Here is a 15,934-nt window from a genome sequence, read left to right on the forward strand (position 1 = left end):
TGCATGTTGCTCCATCCTCACAGTGTCCCATGCATGCTGCCCCCTCCTCACAGTGTCCCATGCATGCTGCTCCCTCCTCACAGTGTCCCATGCATGCTGCTCCCTCCTCACAGGATCCCATGCATGCTGCTCCCTCCTCACAGTGTCCCATGCATGCTGCTCCCTCCTCACAATGTCCCATGCATGCTGCCCCCTCCTCACAGTGTCCCATGCATGCCGCCCCCTCCTCACAGTGTCCCATGCATGCCGCCCCCTCCTCACAGTGTCCCATGCATGCTGCCCCCTCCTCACAGTGTCCCATGCATGCTGTCCCCTCCTCACAGTATCCCATGCATGCTGCCCCCTCCTCACAGTGTCCCATGCATGCTGCTCCCTCCTCACAGTGTCCCATGCATGCTGCCCCCTCCTCACAGTGTCCCATGCATGCTGATCCCTCCTCACAATGTCCCATGCATGCTGCTCCCTCCTCACAGGGTCCCATGCATGCTGCTCCCTCCTCACAGGGTCCCATGCATGCTGCTCCCTCCTCACAGTGTCCCATGCATGCTGATCCCTCCTCACAGTGTCCCATGCATGCTGATCCCTCCTCACAGTGTCCCATGCATGCTGCTCCCTCCTCACAGGGTCCCATGCATGCTGCCCCCTCCTCACAGTGTCCCATGCATGCTGCCCCCTCCTCACAGTGTCCCATGCATGCTGCCCCCTCCTCACAGTGTCCCATGCATGCTGCCCCCTCCTCACAGTGTCCCATGCATGCTGCCCCCTCCTCACAGTGTCCCATGCATGCTGCCCCCTCCTCACAGTGTCCCATGCATGCTGCTCCCTCCTCAGTGTCCCATGCATGCTGCCCCCTCCTCACAGTGTCCAATGCATGCTGTCCCCTCCTCACAGTGTCCCATGCATGCTGTCCCCTCCTCACAGTGTCACATGCATGCTGCCCCCTCCTCACAGTGTCCCATGCATGCTGCCCCCTCCTCACAGTGTCCCATGCATGCTGCCCCCTCCTCACAGTGTCCCATGCATGCTTCCCCCTCCTCACAGTGTCCCATGCATGCTGCCCCCTCCTCACAGTGTCCCATGCATGCTGCTCCCTCCTCACAGTGTCCCATGCATGCTGCTCCCTCCTCACAGGGTCCCATGCATGCTGCTCCCTCCTCACAGGGTCCCATGCATGCTGCCCCCTCCTCACAGTGTCCCATGCATACTGCCCCCTCCTCACAGTGTCCCATGCATGCTGCCCCCTCCTCACAGGGTCACATGCATGCTGTCCCCTCCTCACAGTGTTCCATGCATGCTGCCCCCTCCTCACAGTGTCCCATGCATGCTGCCCCTCCTCACAGTGTCCCATGCATGCTGCCCCCTCCTCACAGTGTCCCATGCATGCTGCCCCTCCTCACAGTGTCACATGCATGCTGCCCCTCCTCACAGTGTCACATGCATGCTGCCCCTCCTCACAATGTCCCATGCATGCTGCCCCCTCCTCACAATGTCCCATGCATGCTGCCCCTCTCCATGAGCTCCTAATGCTGCCTTACTCTTTTCCATAATGACACCTCCATGCTGCCCCATTTATCATACTAAGACCACCACACTAACGCTTATGCTGAGACCCCCCCCCCACACACACTACCCCACTCTTGATATTGACTCCCCTACATTGCTCCACTCCATACTGAGCCCACACATGCTGCCCCTTCTCCATAATGAGCTCCCAATGCTGCCCCCCCTTATTCTGAGTCCTTACACTCCCCCCATCGATTTTGTCATTGCACTATCCCTCAACCCTTGTCCTCTGTCTCTAGCATTGGCCCCTCTCTCCCATTCCCCCAGCAGCAGCCTCTCTCCCCCGCCTTCAGCAGCAGCCTCTCCCCCAGCATCAGCCTCTCTCACCCCAGCCTCCCCCAGCATCAGCTTCTCTCTCCCCCAGCCTCCCCTAGCATCAGCCTCTCTCTCCCCCAGCCTCCCCCAGCATCAGCCTCTCTCCCCCAGCATCAGCCTCTCTCTCCCCCAGCATCAGCCTCTCTCTCCCCCAGCCTCCCCCAGCATCAGCCTCTCTCTCCCCCAGCATCAGCCTCTCTCTCCCCCAGCATCAGCCTCTCTCTCCCCCAGCCTCAGCCTCTCTCCCCCCAGCCTCCCCCAGCCTCAGCCTCTCTCCCCCCAGCCTCCCCCAGCCTCAGCCTCTCTCCCCCCAGCCTCCCCCAGCCTCAGCCTCTCTCTCCCCTAGCCTCCCCCAGCCTCAGCCTCTCTCTCCCCTAGCCTCCCCCAGCCTCAGCCTCTCTCTCCCCCAGCCTCCCCCAGCATCAGCCTCTCTCTCCCCCAGCCTCCCCCAGCATCAGCCTCTCTCTCCCCCAGCCTCCCCCAGCATCAGCCTCTCTCTCCCCCAGCCTCCCCCAGCATCAGCCTCTCTCTCCCCCAGCCTCCCCCAGCATCAGCCTCTCTCTCCCCCAGCCTCCCCCAGCATCAGCCTCTCTCTCCCCCAGCCTCCCCCAGCATCAGCCTCTCTCCCTCCAGCATCAGCCTCTCTCTCCCCCAGCATCAGCCTCTCTCTCCCCCAGCATCAGCCTCTCTCTCCCCCCAGCCTCAGCCTCTCTCTCCCCCCAGCCTCCCCCCCAGCCTCAGCCTCTCTCTCCCCCCAGCCTCAGCCTCTCTCTCCCCCCAGCCTCAGCCTCTCTCCTCCCAGCCTCCCCCTCTCTCTCCCCCCAGCCTCCCCCCCCAGCCTCAGCCTCTCTCTCTCCCCAGCCTCCCCCCCAGTCTCAGCCTCTCTCTCTTCCCAGCCTCCCCCCAGCCTCTCTCTTTTCCCAGCCTCCCCCCAGCCTCTCTCTTTTCCCAGCCTCCCCCCAGCCTCTCTCTTTTCCCAGCCTCCCCCCAGCCTCTCTCTTTTCCCAGCCTCCCCCCAGCCTCTCTCTTTTCCCAGCCTCCCCCCAGCCAAAAAGAGGCATCGCAACGATCATCAACTAACCTGTAAGGTGCCCATACATTCTAGGCTCTGCCTTACGCATACCTGCTCCGGTGCCTGCTGCCCTGCTCTGCTGATTATCCTCTTCTGGCTGGCTCCAGCTCCAGTCGCGTCCTCCTCCGCGGCGTGTGTCGTCTGCAGCATTGGACGCTGCAGCACGGGGCAGTGAGCTGATTGGCGTGCCCGCGCGCCTCTGACCCGGAAGTGCAGGCGCTGGAACTTCCGGGGTTAATCAGCTCACTATGCCTGGCGCCCTCCGTGTATTTAAAGAGACAGAAGTGCGCCTTTCCTCCCTCTCACCCCCCCCCCCCCCCCCCCCGAGAACACAGCGAAGTGCAACGGAGGGAGGGGCGGGGGGCGGGGATGTAAAGAAAAAAAAAATGTTATATATTTATTTTTTTTTTGCTGCCAGAAAGTGCCGCCCCCCCCGCAACGTGCCGCCCTAGGCACGGGACCACAGGTGCCTAGTGGCAAATACGGCCCTGCCTCAAACACTGAACATGTGCACGTGGCCTTAATAATGTGGTAAAAAGCTCACCAAATACTAAACGTCTGCTCGTGGCCTTAATACTGAGGTAAAAAAAGACCTCACCAATACTGAACATGTACACGTGGCCTTAATACTCAGGTAAAAAAAAAAACCCTCACCAAATACTCAATGTATGCACATGGCTTTAATACTGAGGTAAAAAGCTCACCAAATACCGAACATCTGCACCTGGCCTTAAGGCCTGTTTCACACGTCAGTGATTCTGGTGCGTTTGTGCTTTTTTTCAACGTACCAGAATCACTGACATACGCAGACCCATTATAATCAATGGGTCTGCTCACACATAAGTGATTTGTCACTGAACGTGTCTCCGTGCGGCGTACCCGCGTGTCCGTGATTGCCGCACGGAGACCTGTCCATTTTTTCTGGCATCACTGATGTCCCACGGACCACGCAGTGGTGTGATCCTTGAAACACATGCCAGAAAAAAACGTGCTTATAAAATAAAAAACATTTTTACTCACCCGGCTTCAGCGGCGCTCTGTGCAGCCTGTTCTGTCTGCTGCTTCTGAGCCGGCTCCTTACTGCCGTGCATATTCATGAATGCACGACACAGCCGACCCGGAAGCAGCTGCTGCGGGGGTCAGCGCCGGCCGGATGCTGCACCGCGGGAGTGTTCAGCACCATGGAGAGCGGGAGCGGGCACAAGTGAGTTACTCTCTGTGCAATCACGGACCACGGAGAAAGGAGCCCGGATTGCACATAGACAACTCACGTGTGCCGTGAATCACGGCACACGGAGGGACATGTGCGTGTTTTACACGTCAGTGAAGAATGTCTGTGTTTTTCACTGATATGTGAAACGGGCCTAATACTGAGGTAAAAAGCTCACCAAATACCGAACATCTGCACCTGGCCTTAGGCTATGTGTCCACGTTGCTTTTTACCTGCTTTTTTGCTGCTATTTAAACTGCAGCGTTTAATGCCAAAATGGATGTGTTCTGCTTTTCAAGCATAGTCTATGGGAATTTGGGTTTCTTGTGCGCACTATGCAGTTCAAAACGCTGCTTTTTTTGTGGCAGAAATTTGGGCAAAAACTCTGCTTTGCAGTTCAAAACGCAAATGGCAAAAACAATTGACATGTTGCTTCTTTGAAAAGCAGAGTTTTTGCCCAAATTTCTGCCACAAAAAAGGCATCATTTTGAACAGCATAGTGCGCACAAGAAACCCAAATTCCCATAGACTATGCTTGAAAAGCAGAACACATCCATTTTGGCATTAAACGCTGCAGTTGAAAAAGCAGCAAAAAAGCAGGTAAAAAGGAACGTGGACACATAGCCTTAATACTGAGGTAAAAAGCTCACCAAATACCGAACATCCTAACCTGGCCTTAATACTGAGGTAAAAAAAACCTCACCAAATATTCAATGTTTGCACATGGCCGTAATACTGAGGTTAAAAGCTCAACTACTGAACATCTGCATGTGGCCTTAATTCTGAGGTAAGAAAAAACCTCACCAAATATTCAATGAGTGCACGGGACCTTAATATTGAGGTAAAAAATACCTCACCAAACACAGAACATGTACACGTGGCCTTAATAAGGTGGTAAAAAGCTCACCAAATACTAAACATCTGCTTGTGGTCTTAATACTGAGTAAAAAAAACCTCACCAAATATTCAATGTGTGCACGGGGCCTTAATAGTGAGAGAAAAAACAGACCAAATACTTAATGTGTGCATGTAGACTTTTTCCTGAGGTAAAAAACTCACCAATACTGGACGTAAATACTGAGGTAAAAAAAAAAACAAAAAAAACTGTCCATTCTCTGAGAGCAGCTGTCAAGTCAAGAAACTGCAGCGCGCCGGCCGGGTCCCAATCAATTGTTCTGACCGCCGGAGCTGACTTCCCCGTCAGAGACACAGCTGTAATGTGACCGGGTCAGCTGATCACACTGCAACCCGAGCGTCAGGGCCGCAGCGCAGAGGCGGCAGCGCAGCGTCTACAGAGGAGATGATTTCTTGAGGGAACAACGTCACCAGGAGGGGCGGGGCCTCCTCAGTGCAGATCTGTGAGCGGGAAGAAGCAGCAGTGCTCGGCCTCCTGCAGAGATCCTGACCCTGAGGTGGGAAATTTTGCTCATTAGTTATAAATCAGGGGTTTTACACTGTATTTTGGGGGCAGAAAAAAAAAAGTGTTTCCTGTCACTACTGGGGGCTGCAGGTCGTGTATATCTCACGGGCAATGTACTGAAGCTGTGAGCACGGTGCAGTGGAGGCTTCCATAAGGAATAATGGGGTTATACAGGGCAGTGGGTGACGCTGCATGTTTGTCGGTGCTTGCAGGAGGAGATATTGCACTTTGGGGGGGGGGGTCGCAGAGGTCGACGCTGCACATTTGGGGGGGAGGGGCTCGCAGGGGGCGACGATGCACGTTGGGGGGGGGGGGCTCGCCCTGGGCAGGGGTGATGCTGTGCGTTTGGGGGGGTTTCACTGGGCAGGGGGCGACGCTGTACGTTTGGGGGGGTTTGCACTGGGCAGGGGGCGACGCTGTACGTTTGGGGGGGGTTTGCACTGGGCAGGGGACGACGCTGTACGTTTGGGGGGGTTTGCACTGGGCAGGGGGCGACGCTGTACGTTTGGGGGGGTTTGCACTGGGCAGGGGGCGACGCTGTACGTTTGGGGGGGTTTGCACTGGGCAGGGGGCGACGCTGTACGTTTGGGGGGGTTGCAGGGGGCGACGCTGTACGTTTGGGGGGGTTGCAGGGGGCGACGCTGTACGTTTGGGGGGGGTTTGCACTGGGCAGGGGGCGACACTGTACATTTGGGGGGGTTTGCAGGGGGCGACGCTGTACGTTTGGGGGGGTTTGCACTGGGCAGGGGGCGACGCTGTACGTTTGGGGGGGTTTGCACTGGGCAGGGGGCGACGCTGTACGTTTGGGGGGGTTGCACTGGGCAGGGGGCGACGCTGTGCGTTTGGGGGGGGTTGCACTGGGCAGGGGGCGACGCTGTGCGTTTGGGGGGGGGTTGCACTGGGCAGGGGGCGACGCTGTGCGTTTGGGGGGGGGGGTTGCACTGGGCAGGGGGCGACGCTGTGCGTTTGGGGGGGGGGTTGCACTGGGCAGGGGGCGACGCTGTGCGTTTGGGGGGGGGGGTTGCACTGGGCAGGGGGCGACGCTGTGCGTTTGGGGGGGGGGGTTGCACTGGGCAGGGGGCGACGCTGTGCGTTTGGGGGGGGGGTTGCACTGGGCAGGGGGCGATGCTGTGCGTTTGGGGGGGGGGGTTGCACTGGGCAGGGGGCGATGCTGTGCGTTTGGGGGGGGGTTGCACTGGGCAGGGGGCGACGCTGTGCGTTTGGGGGGGGGGGGGTTGCACTGGGCAGGGGGCGATGCTGTGCGTTTGGGGGGGGTTGCACTGGGCAGGGGGCGACGCTGTGCGTTTGGGGGGGGGGGTTGCACTGGGCAGGGGGCGATGCTGTGCGTTTGGGGGGGGGGGTTGCACTGGGCAGGGGGCGACGCTGTGCGTTTGGGGGGGGGGTTGCACTGGGCAGGGGGCGACGCTGTGCGTTTGGGGGGGGTTGCACTGGGCAGGGGGCGACGCTGTACGTTTGGGGGGGGTTGCACTGGGCAGGGGGCGACGCTGTGCGTTTGGGGGGGGTTGCACTGGGCAGGGGGCGACGCTGTACGTTTGGGGGGGGGTTGCACTGGGCAGGGGGCGACGCTGTACGTTTGGGGGGGTTGCACTGGGCAGGGGGCGACGCTGTACGTTTGGGGGGGGGGGCTCACACTGGGCGACGCTGCACATTTGGAGGGGCAGGCACTGGGCAGGGGGCGAGCCTGCATATTTGTGGGGCTCACACTGGGCAGGGGGCGACCCTGCACATTTGGGGGGGTTCGCACTGGGCTGGGGTAAACGCTGCATTTTTGGGGGGCTCGCCTGGGCAGGGGGCATTACTGCATGTTTGTGGGTGGCTCGCACTGGGCAGGGGGCGACGCTGCACGTTTGGGGGGGGCTCGCACTGGGCAGGGGGAGAGGCTGCACATTTGGGGGGGCTTGCACTGGGGAAGGGGCTGTGTTGAACGTTTGGGAAAGCAACCGCTGGGCAGGGGGCCGACGCTGTAAGTTGGTGAGGCTCAAGCTTGGCAATGCTGCATGTTTGGGGGGACTCGCACTGGGCAGGGGGCTGTGTTGAACGTTGAGCAGAGCTCCCACTGAGCAGAGGGCCGATGCTGCAAGTTGGTGAGGCTCAAGCTCGGCAATGCTGCACGTTGGGGGGGATTGCGCTGGACAGGGGTCTGATACTACAAGTTGGGGGGCTTGCGCTGGGCAGGGGCCCAGGCTGCAAGTTGGCGGGGCCTGCGCTGGGCAGGGGGCCCAGGCTGCAAGTTGGCGGGGCCTGCGCTGGGCAGGGGGCCCAGGCTGCAAGTTGGCGGGGCCTGCGCTGGGCAGGGGGCCCAGGCTGCAAGTTGGCGGGGCCTGCGCTGGGCAGGGGGCCCAGGCTGCAAGTTGGCGGGGCCTGCGCTGGGCAGGGGGCCCAGGCTGCAAGTTGGCGGGGCCTGCGCTGGGCAGGGGGCCCAGGCTGCAAGTTGGCGGGGCCTGCGCTGGGCAGGGGGCCCAGGCTGCCAGTTGGCGGGGCCCTGCGCTGGGCAGGGGGGCCCAGGCTGCAAGTTGGCGGGGCCTGCGCTGGGCAGGGGGCCCAGGCTGCCAGTTGGCGGGGCCTGCGCTGGGCAGGGGGCCCAGGCTGCCAGTTGGCGGGGCCTGCGCTGGGCAGGGGGCCCAGGCTGCCAGTTGGCGGGGCCTGCGCTGGGCAGGGGGCCCAGGCTGCCAGTTGGCGGGGCCTGCGCTGGGCAGGGGGCCCAGGCTGCCAGTTGGCGGGGCCTGCGCTGGGCAGGGGGCCCAGGCTGCCAGTTGGCGGGGCCTGCGCTGGGCAGGGGGCCCAGGCTGCCAGTTGGCGGGGCCTGCGCTGGGCAGGGGGCCCAGGCTGCCAGTTGGCGGGGCCTGCGCTGGGCAGGGGGCCCAGGCTGCCAGTTGGCGGGGCTCGAGTTCGGCAATGCTGCATGTTTGGGAGGGGCTCGAGTTCGGCAATGCTGCATGTTTGGGAGGGGCTCGAGTTCGGCAATGCTGCATGTTTGGGAGGGGCTCGAGTTCGGCAATGCTGCATGTTTGGGAGGGGCTCGAGTTCGGCAATGCTGCATGTTTGGGAGGGGCTCGAGTTCGGCAATGCTGCATGTTTGGGAGGGGCTCGAGTTCGGCAATGCTGCATGTTTGGGAGGGGCTCGAGTTCGGCAATGCTGCATGTTTGGGAGGGGCTCGCGCTGGGCAGGGGGCGACGCTGCACGTTGGAGGGAGCTCGCGCTGGGCAGGGGGCGACGCTGCACGTTGGAGGGAGCTCGCGCTGGACAGGGGGCCCACTTTACAAGTTGGGGGGCTTGTTCTGGGCAGGTGGACCACGTTGCAAGTTGGCGATGCTTGAGCTCGGCAATGCTGAACGTTTGGCGGGGGGGAGGGCTCGCGCTTGGCCGGCGGCAGTGTTGAACGTTGGGGAAAGCTCCCGCTGGGTAGGGGGCCGTTTTGCACATTGGGGGGGCTTACACAGGGAATTTTGGGTTATTAATCTTCCTTTTGTCTTTCAAATACAGGTTGTGACTACTGGCAACTGGGTATAATTTCTCCTCGTCGTCCCACCTTGGAGACCGAGAGAACAGTGTGGTCTAATCCACATCAGATGTCCTGTGTCCTTCAATGTATTCAACGAGAGAAGATTTTTATGGTAGATGCAGAAATACAATTTTTACACCTAAAAGAAACGGGACTCGGGTACAAAAGATGATATATTTTTTTTTTTATTTTATTGTCGCTAATGTCCAACATGGCTTAATTCTACGTACACTACAGTTCAAAAGTTTGGTGTCATCCAGACAATTTTGTGTTTTCCATGAAAAATCATACTTTTATTTATCAAATGAGTCGCATAATGAATAGAAAATATAGTCCAGACATTGACGAGGTTAGAAATAATGATTTTTACTTGAAATAATAATTTTCTCCTTCAAACTTTGCTTTCGTCAAAGAATGCTCCTTTTCATCAATTACAGCTTTGCAGACCCTTGGCATTCTAGCTGTTAATTTGCTGAGGTAATCTGGAGATATTTCCCCCCATTTTTCCAGAAGCCTCTCCTACAAGTTGTATTGACTTGATGGGCACTTTTTGCGAACCATACGGTCAAGCAAACTGCTCGCACAACAGCTCAATAGGGTTAAGATCTGGTGACTAGGCTGGCCACTCCATTACAGATTGAATACCAGCTGCCTCAGGGAATGGCATGGCATTGCAAAATGGAGTGATAGCCTTCCTTATTCAAAATCCTTTCTGTTTTGTACAAATCTCCCAATTTACCAGCACCAAAGCAACCTCAGACCATCACATTACCTCCACCATGCTTGACAGATGGTATCAGGCACACTTCCAGCATCTTTTCAGTTGTTCTGCATCTCACAGATGTTCTTCTGTGTGATCCAAACACCTCAAACTTCGATTCAGCTGTCCATCACACCTTTTTTTCCATTCTTCCTCTGTCCAATGTCTGTTCTTTTGCCCATATTAATCTTTTCCTTTTATTAGCCAGTCTCAGGTATGGCTTTATCTTTGCCACTCTTCCCTGAAGGCCAGCACCCCGGAGTCGTCTCTTCACTGTAAACATTGACACTGGCATTTTGTAGGTACTATTTAATGAAGCTGCCAGTTGAGGACCTGTGAGGCGACGATTTCTCAAACTAGAGACTCTATTGTACTTGTCTTCTTGCTCAGTTGTGCAGCGGGACCTCCCACTTCTCTTTCTACTCTGCTGAGAGCCTGTTTCTGCTCTCCTCTGAAGGGAGTAGTACACACCGTTGTAGGAAATCTTCAGTTTTTTGGCAATTTCTCGCATGGAATATCCTTCATTTATAAGAACAATAATAGACTGTCGAGTTTCACATTAAAGTTCTCTTTTTCAGGCCATTTTGACAGGTTAATGGAACCAACAAATGTAATGCTTCAGATTCTCAATTAGCTCAAAGGAAGGTCAGTTTTATAGCTTCTCTAATCAGCAAAATTCTTTTCAGCTGTGCTAACATACTTGCACAAGGGTTTTTCAAGGGATTTCTAAACATCCATTAGCCTTCTAAGGCTATGTGTCCACGGTAGAATGTACCTGTGGATTTTTCTGCCTGAAAATCCGCGACTTTCGCGGCAAATCCGCACCCGCGGATTTGCCGCGGATTTGCCGCGGATTTTGATGCGGATTTTTTTTTTTTTTTTTTTCCCCATTCAAAACCAAAAATCCGCACCAAATCTGCACCAAACAATTGACATGCTGCAGATTTTTCCGGATCAAAATCCGCGGTAAATCCGCAGCGGAAAAATCCGCAGCATGGGCACAGCATTTCCAAAATGCCATTGAAATGGCTTGGAAGTGCTGCTGCTGCAGATTTTCGGCAAATCCGCGGTAAATCCGCAGCGTGGGCACATAGCCTAACACAGCAAACACAATGTACCATTAAAACACTGGAGTGGTGGTTGTTGGAAATTGGCCTCTATACACCTATGTAGATATTGCATTAAAAAACAGACGTTTGCAGCTAGAATAGTCATTTACCACATTAACAGTGTATAGAGTGTATTTTATTTAATCTAATGTTAGCTTCATTGAAAAAAATGTGTTTTTCTTTACAAAAATAAGGAAATATTTAAGTGACAATAAACCTTTCAAATGTAATGTGACTTGTAAAGTTGATTGTTATATATTTGTATCCCTGACCTACTGTCTCCTCCCCATTACCCTGTAAGCCCCCAAGGGCCGGGTCCGCTCTCCTCTGTACCTGTCTGTGAGGATTCTTTTATTCACTGTAATTTACCGTATTTTTCGCTTTATAAGACGCACCTGATTATAAGACGCACCCCCAAATTTGGTGAAGGAATAGAGAATTTTTTAATAAATGGGGTCCGTCTTATAATGCCAGTGTCCGTCTAACAAATCATATAGGGTATATGTCTCTCATAGCTCTCCATCCTAAAATTAGCCCCCTTAATCTAGATATGGCCACCTTATATTGAATATAGCCCCTTTGTGCTGGCACATGTCCCCCAGTGATGCCACATGTCCCCTATGGCTGGCACACGGCCCCCTGTGTTTGATATCGCCCCCATGCTGCTGCTTTTAGTAAAATAAACTTTTTCCTTACCTTCTCCAGCACTGTCCTGTCTTGTGACTCCCTCCTTGGGGTTGAGCTCCGGCTTCCTGCATTTCCTGGTTCTCGGCCGGTCATGTGATCGGCATAGCAGAGTGACATCTCTGCGTGCATGATCACAGCAGCAGGAGGGATACTGGGGAGATCAGCGCTGGAGGAGGTGAGTAAAGAGTGTTTTATTTTACTATGGGCAGCAGCATGGGGGCCATATCTAACACAGGGGTGCATGTGCGATCAAAGGGAGCACAGGCAGGTATAATATGCGCAGCTCCCCCAGCCCATCGCCACGGTGCGGTTTCAGCACCATGGTGATGGACAGCGGCTGTGCATATTATATGAGTGGGAGCAGGAGATCAAACGCTGGCGCCCGCAGCTTTCACCCGCCCCAGCACTGCTCGAGCTGCCCCCACCTCCCCTGGATGCTGTAGTGTGTGTGTGTGTGTGTGTGTGTGTGTGTGTGTGTGTGTGTGTGTTATATATAATATATAATATAATATATATATATATATACACATACACACACACCCGTATATTCAGATTATAAGACGCACCCCCTACTTTCCCCCAAAATTTGGGGGAACAAAAGTGCATCTTATAAAGCGAAAAATACGGTACATTTGTATTTTGTGTGTAACCCATTCCCATGTACAGCATAGAATCAATGGTTCTCTATAAATAATAATAAAAATGTATAAATATATTTTTCTCCTTTTTGTTAGAATTATTGATAAACTTCTTTCAACAAAACTGTGTTAGAAGTATGGGATGAATGTTCATTTCTATAGTTAAAGGTCGGTGTGACATTAGTAACTGCTGGTTGGATCTGTATTGGCCTACATTCACACATTGTTGTAGGTAGTTTCCACAACAACTCACACAGTCCTCGCATTTAGATCCCCCCCCCCCCCACTAAATTCTTCAGATCTTCAGTCTTCAGCAGCCCCCTGATCCTCACTTATGCCACAATTATTAGGCCCCAGCCTTGTTTCTCAGTGTTTCCTGCCTTTTGTGGCGACATACCGTATTTTTCGGACTATATGGCTAGGTTCACATTTTCGTCAATTTGTATCAGTCACAATCCGCGGCTCTGGTAAACAACGGAATCCGTTTGGCGGATTCCGTTGTTCCCATAGACTTGTGTGAGCGGCGGATTGTGACTGATGATGCTGCGTTGTTGTCTGATCCTGCCGACTTTAGCCCTATATGGATGGGAGCCTTCATATAATCTGTATAAGGGCTTATTCAAACATCAATGCACATCGGTACAATCTGTGAACGCAATGCATGGACTGGACAAGGTCGTCCTTATAGGCAGTACAGTGAGCTCAGAAATCATGAACCTTAGTGCAGCAACTCTGCTCTAGTCATCTCTATAGTGAGACAGCTAGAGTGGAGTCGCTGCAGGGAAGACATCCTTATAGACAGAACAGTACCCAGAAATCATGGACCTAGGTGTAACAACGCCGATCTAGTCATCTGTACTGAAACATCTATAATGGAGGTGTTCTACGGAGGACATCCTTAGGCTATGTGCGCACGTAGCGTTTGTCCCTGCAGAAATTTCTGCAGCGATTTGAACAGCACATGTGTGCTTCAAATCCCTGCAGACAGAGTCCGTAATGAAAAAAAAGCCGATTTCATGCGCTCTGAGTGCAGCCCTTCCCATAGACAGAGCGGGGACTGCATGCAGAGCGCAGGAAAGAAGTGACATTTCACTTCTTAGAACGCGCGCTTCGGGCAGCAGCCGAAGCGCTGCGCTCTAATATGCCACGTGCGCACGTCTCCTGCATAATCTTTATAGATTATGCTGGGGACGCAGGATGCATGCAGTTACGCTGCGGTGCAGATCGCAGCGTAACTGCATGTAAATACGCAACGTGCGCACATAGCCTTATAGACAGTACAGGATGCAAAAAAAATCATGAGCCTCATTGCAGCAACTCTGATCTAGTCACCTCTAGAGAGATAAAATGGAGTTACTGTACAGAGGACGTTCCTTATAGACAGTACTGTGAGATCAGACATCATGAACCTCAGTGCAGCAACTCCGATCTAGTAATCTCTGTACTGAGAAAACTAGAATGGAGTTGCTGTACAGAGGGTGTTCCTTGTCGCTGCATATATCCAGATGTCATCCGACTGCAATGCAATGTTTCACACGTACCCATAGACTTGTATGGGTGCGAGTGAGTCGAGATCCTGCAATTGCAGCATGCTGACATTTTTTCCTCAGTCTGATTGGAGTTGAAGAAAAAATCGTAGATCTGAGCTGCACCATTGTCTAACATGAGGCTGAATGCAATGTGAGATTTTCTAGAGTAATCAGCCAGTGTGATTCTGGCCTTATAGATAGTACAGCGCTCAGAAATCACGAACCTCAGTACAATAACTGCGATCTAGTCATCTCTGTACCGAACAGTGCTGTAACTAGGGTTTGATGGGCCCCGGTGCAAAGTTTGGACCTGCCCCCCCAACAAACACAAACAAACATTCACCCACACGGTACAGGATAATGATACTAAGGGGGTGTTACACGGGACAATATATCGTGCGATCGCACCCGCCCCCATCGTTTGTGCATCACGGGCAATTTGTTGCCCGTGTCGCACAAAGTTGTTAACCCCCGTCATACGTACTTACCTCCCGAACGACCTCGCTGTGGGCGGCGAACATCCTCTTCCTGAAGGGGGAGGGACGTTCAGTGGCCGCCCAATTGAAGCGAAGGGGCAGAGATGAGCGGGACGTAACATCCCGCCCACCTCCTTCCTTCCTCATTGCCGGCGTTCGCAAGTAAGCTGCAGTTCGTCGTTCCTGAGGGGTCACACGGAGCGACGTGTGCTGCCTCAGAAACGATGAACAACCGGTGCGGAGAAGGAGGAGCGATTTTATGAAAATGAGCGACGTGTCAACGAGCAACGATAAGGTGAGTATTTTTGCTCATTACCAGTCGCTCGTAGCTGTCACAAGCTACGATATGTCAAACGATGCCAGATGTGCGTCACGGAATCCGTGACCCCGACGACATATCGCCCGATATATCGTGGCGTGTGACGCTGCCCTAACACTTGGCTCTTTCCCTCAGCACCCAGGTTTCCTTTGTTCTGATATCCATCTTGTCCTCAGCACTCAGCTTTCCCATGCTCTGATATACATCTTTCCCTCAGCACACCGCTTTCCCCGTATCAGAGCATGGGAAAGCTGGGTGCTAAGGGAAGATGTATAGCAGAGCATGGTAAAGTTGTGTGCTGAGGGAAAGAGCCTCTTTCCCTCAGCACAAAATGTTCCCATCCCATGTTTGTGTCTTTGTCCCCCCTCGTATATAGTTTTCCAAATATTATAATGCCCCCCACATAGCCTTCCATATAGTATAAGGGGCCCACATAACCCTTCATATATTAGAATGCACCTCAATAGTCCTCCATGTATTATAATGCATTTCCCATAGTACTCCATGTATAAGGTAGCCATCATAGCCCTGCAATTACTGTAATACAACTCCCATAGTCCTCCATGTATTGTAATTCACCCTATAGTCCTCCATATGACACTGCACGCCATAATTTTCCATATATTATACTGCACCCCATAGTCCTCAATATATTATACTGCGCCACATAGTCCGCCATATATTATAATGGACCCCCCATAGTGCATGCATAAGGTAACCCCATTAGTCCATATAATCTAATGCAACCCCCATAATCCAGCATGTATTATAATGCAGCCCCATAGTCCTATATGTGTTATAATGCAGTCCCTATAGTCCTTCATATTATATTATTCACCCCATAGTCCTCCATGTATTATAATACAGCCCCATAGTCCAAGTATAAGGAAACTCCATTAGTCCTCCATATAATGCAGCCCCATAGTACTACATATTGTATTATGCAGCTCCATAGTCCTCCATGTATAATACACCACTGTAGTTCATGTATAAGGTGTCATCATATTGTATTATGCAGCCCTTTACTTCTCCATATATAAAGTACTCCTGTAGTCCATGTATAAGGTATCCTTCATATTGTATTATGCAGCCCTATAGTCCTCCATGTATATTGCACATGTATGGTCCTTGTATAAGGTAACCCCATTAGTCCTCCATAAATAGCAGCCCCATAATTATTTATGTATTGCACCCTATAGTCCGTCATATTGTATTATGCAGCCCCATAGTCCTCCATGTATAATGCACTCCCATAAACCTCTGGCCACCGTGTACTCACTGATTAAAAAAAAAAAATGTCCTCACCTCTCTT

This window comes from Anomaloglossus baeobatrachus, chromosome 4 (genome assembly GCF_048569485.1).
Source record: "Anomaloglossus baeobatrachus isolate aAnoBae1 chromosome 4, aAnoBae1.hap1, whole genome shotgun sequence".
In the NCBI taxonomy this organism is placed as follows: domain Eukaryota; kingdom Metazoa; phylum Chordata; class Amphibia; order Anura; family Aromobatidae; genus Anomaloglossus; species Anomaloglossus baeobatrachus.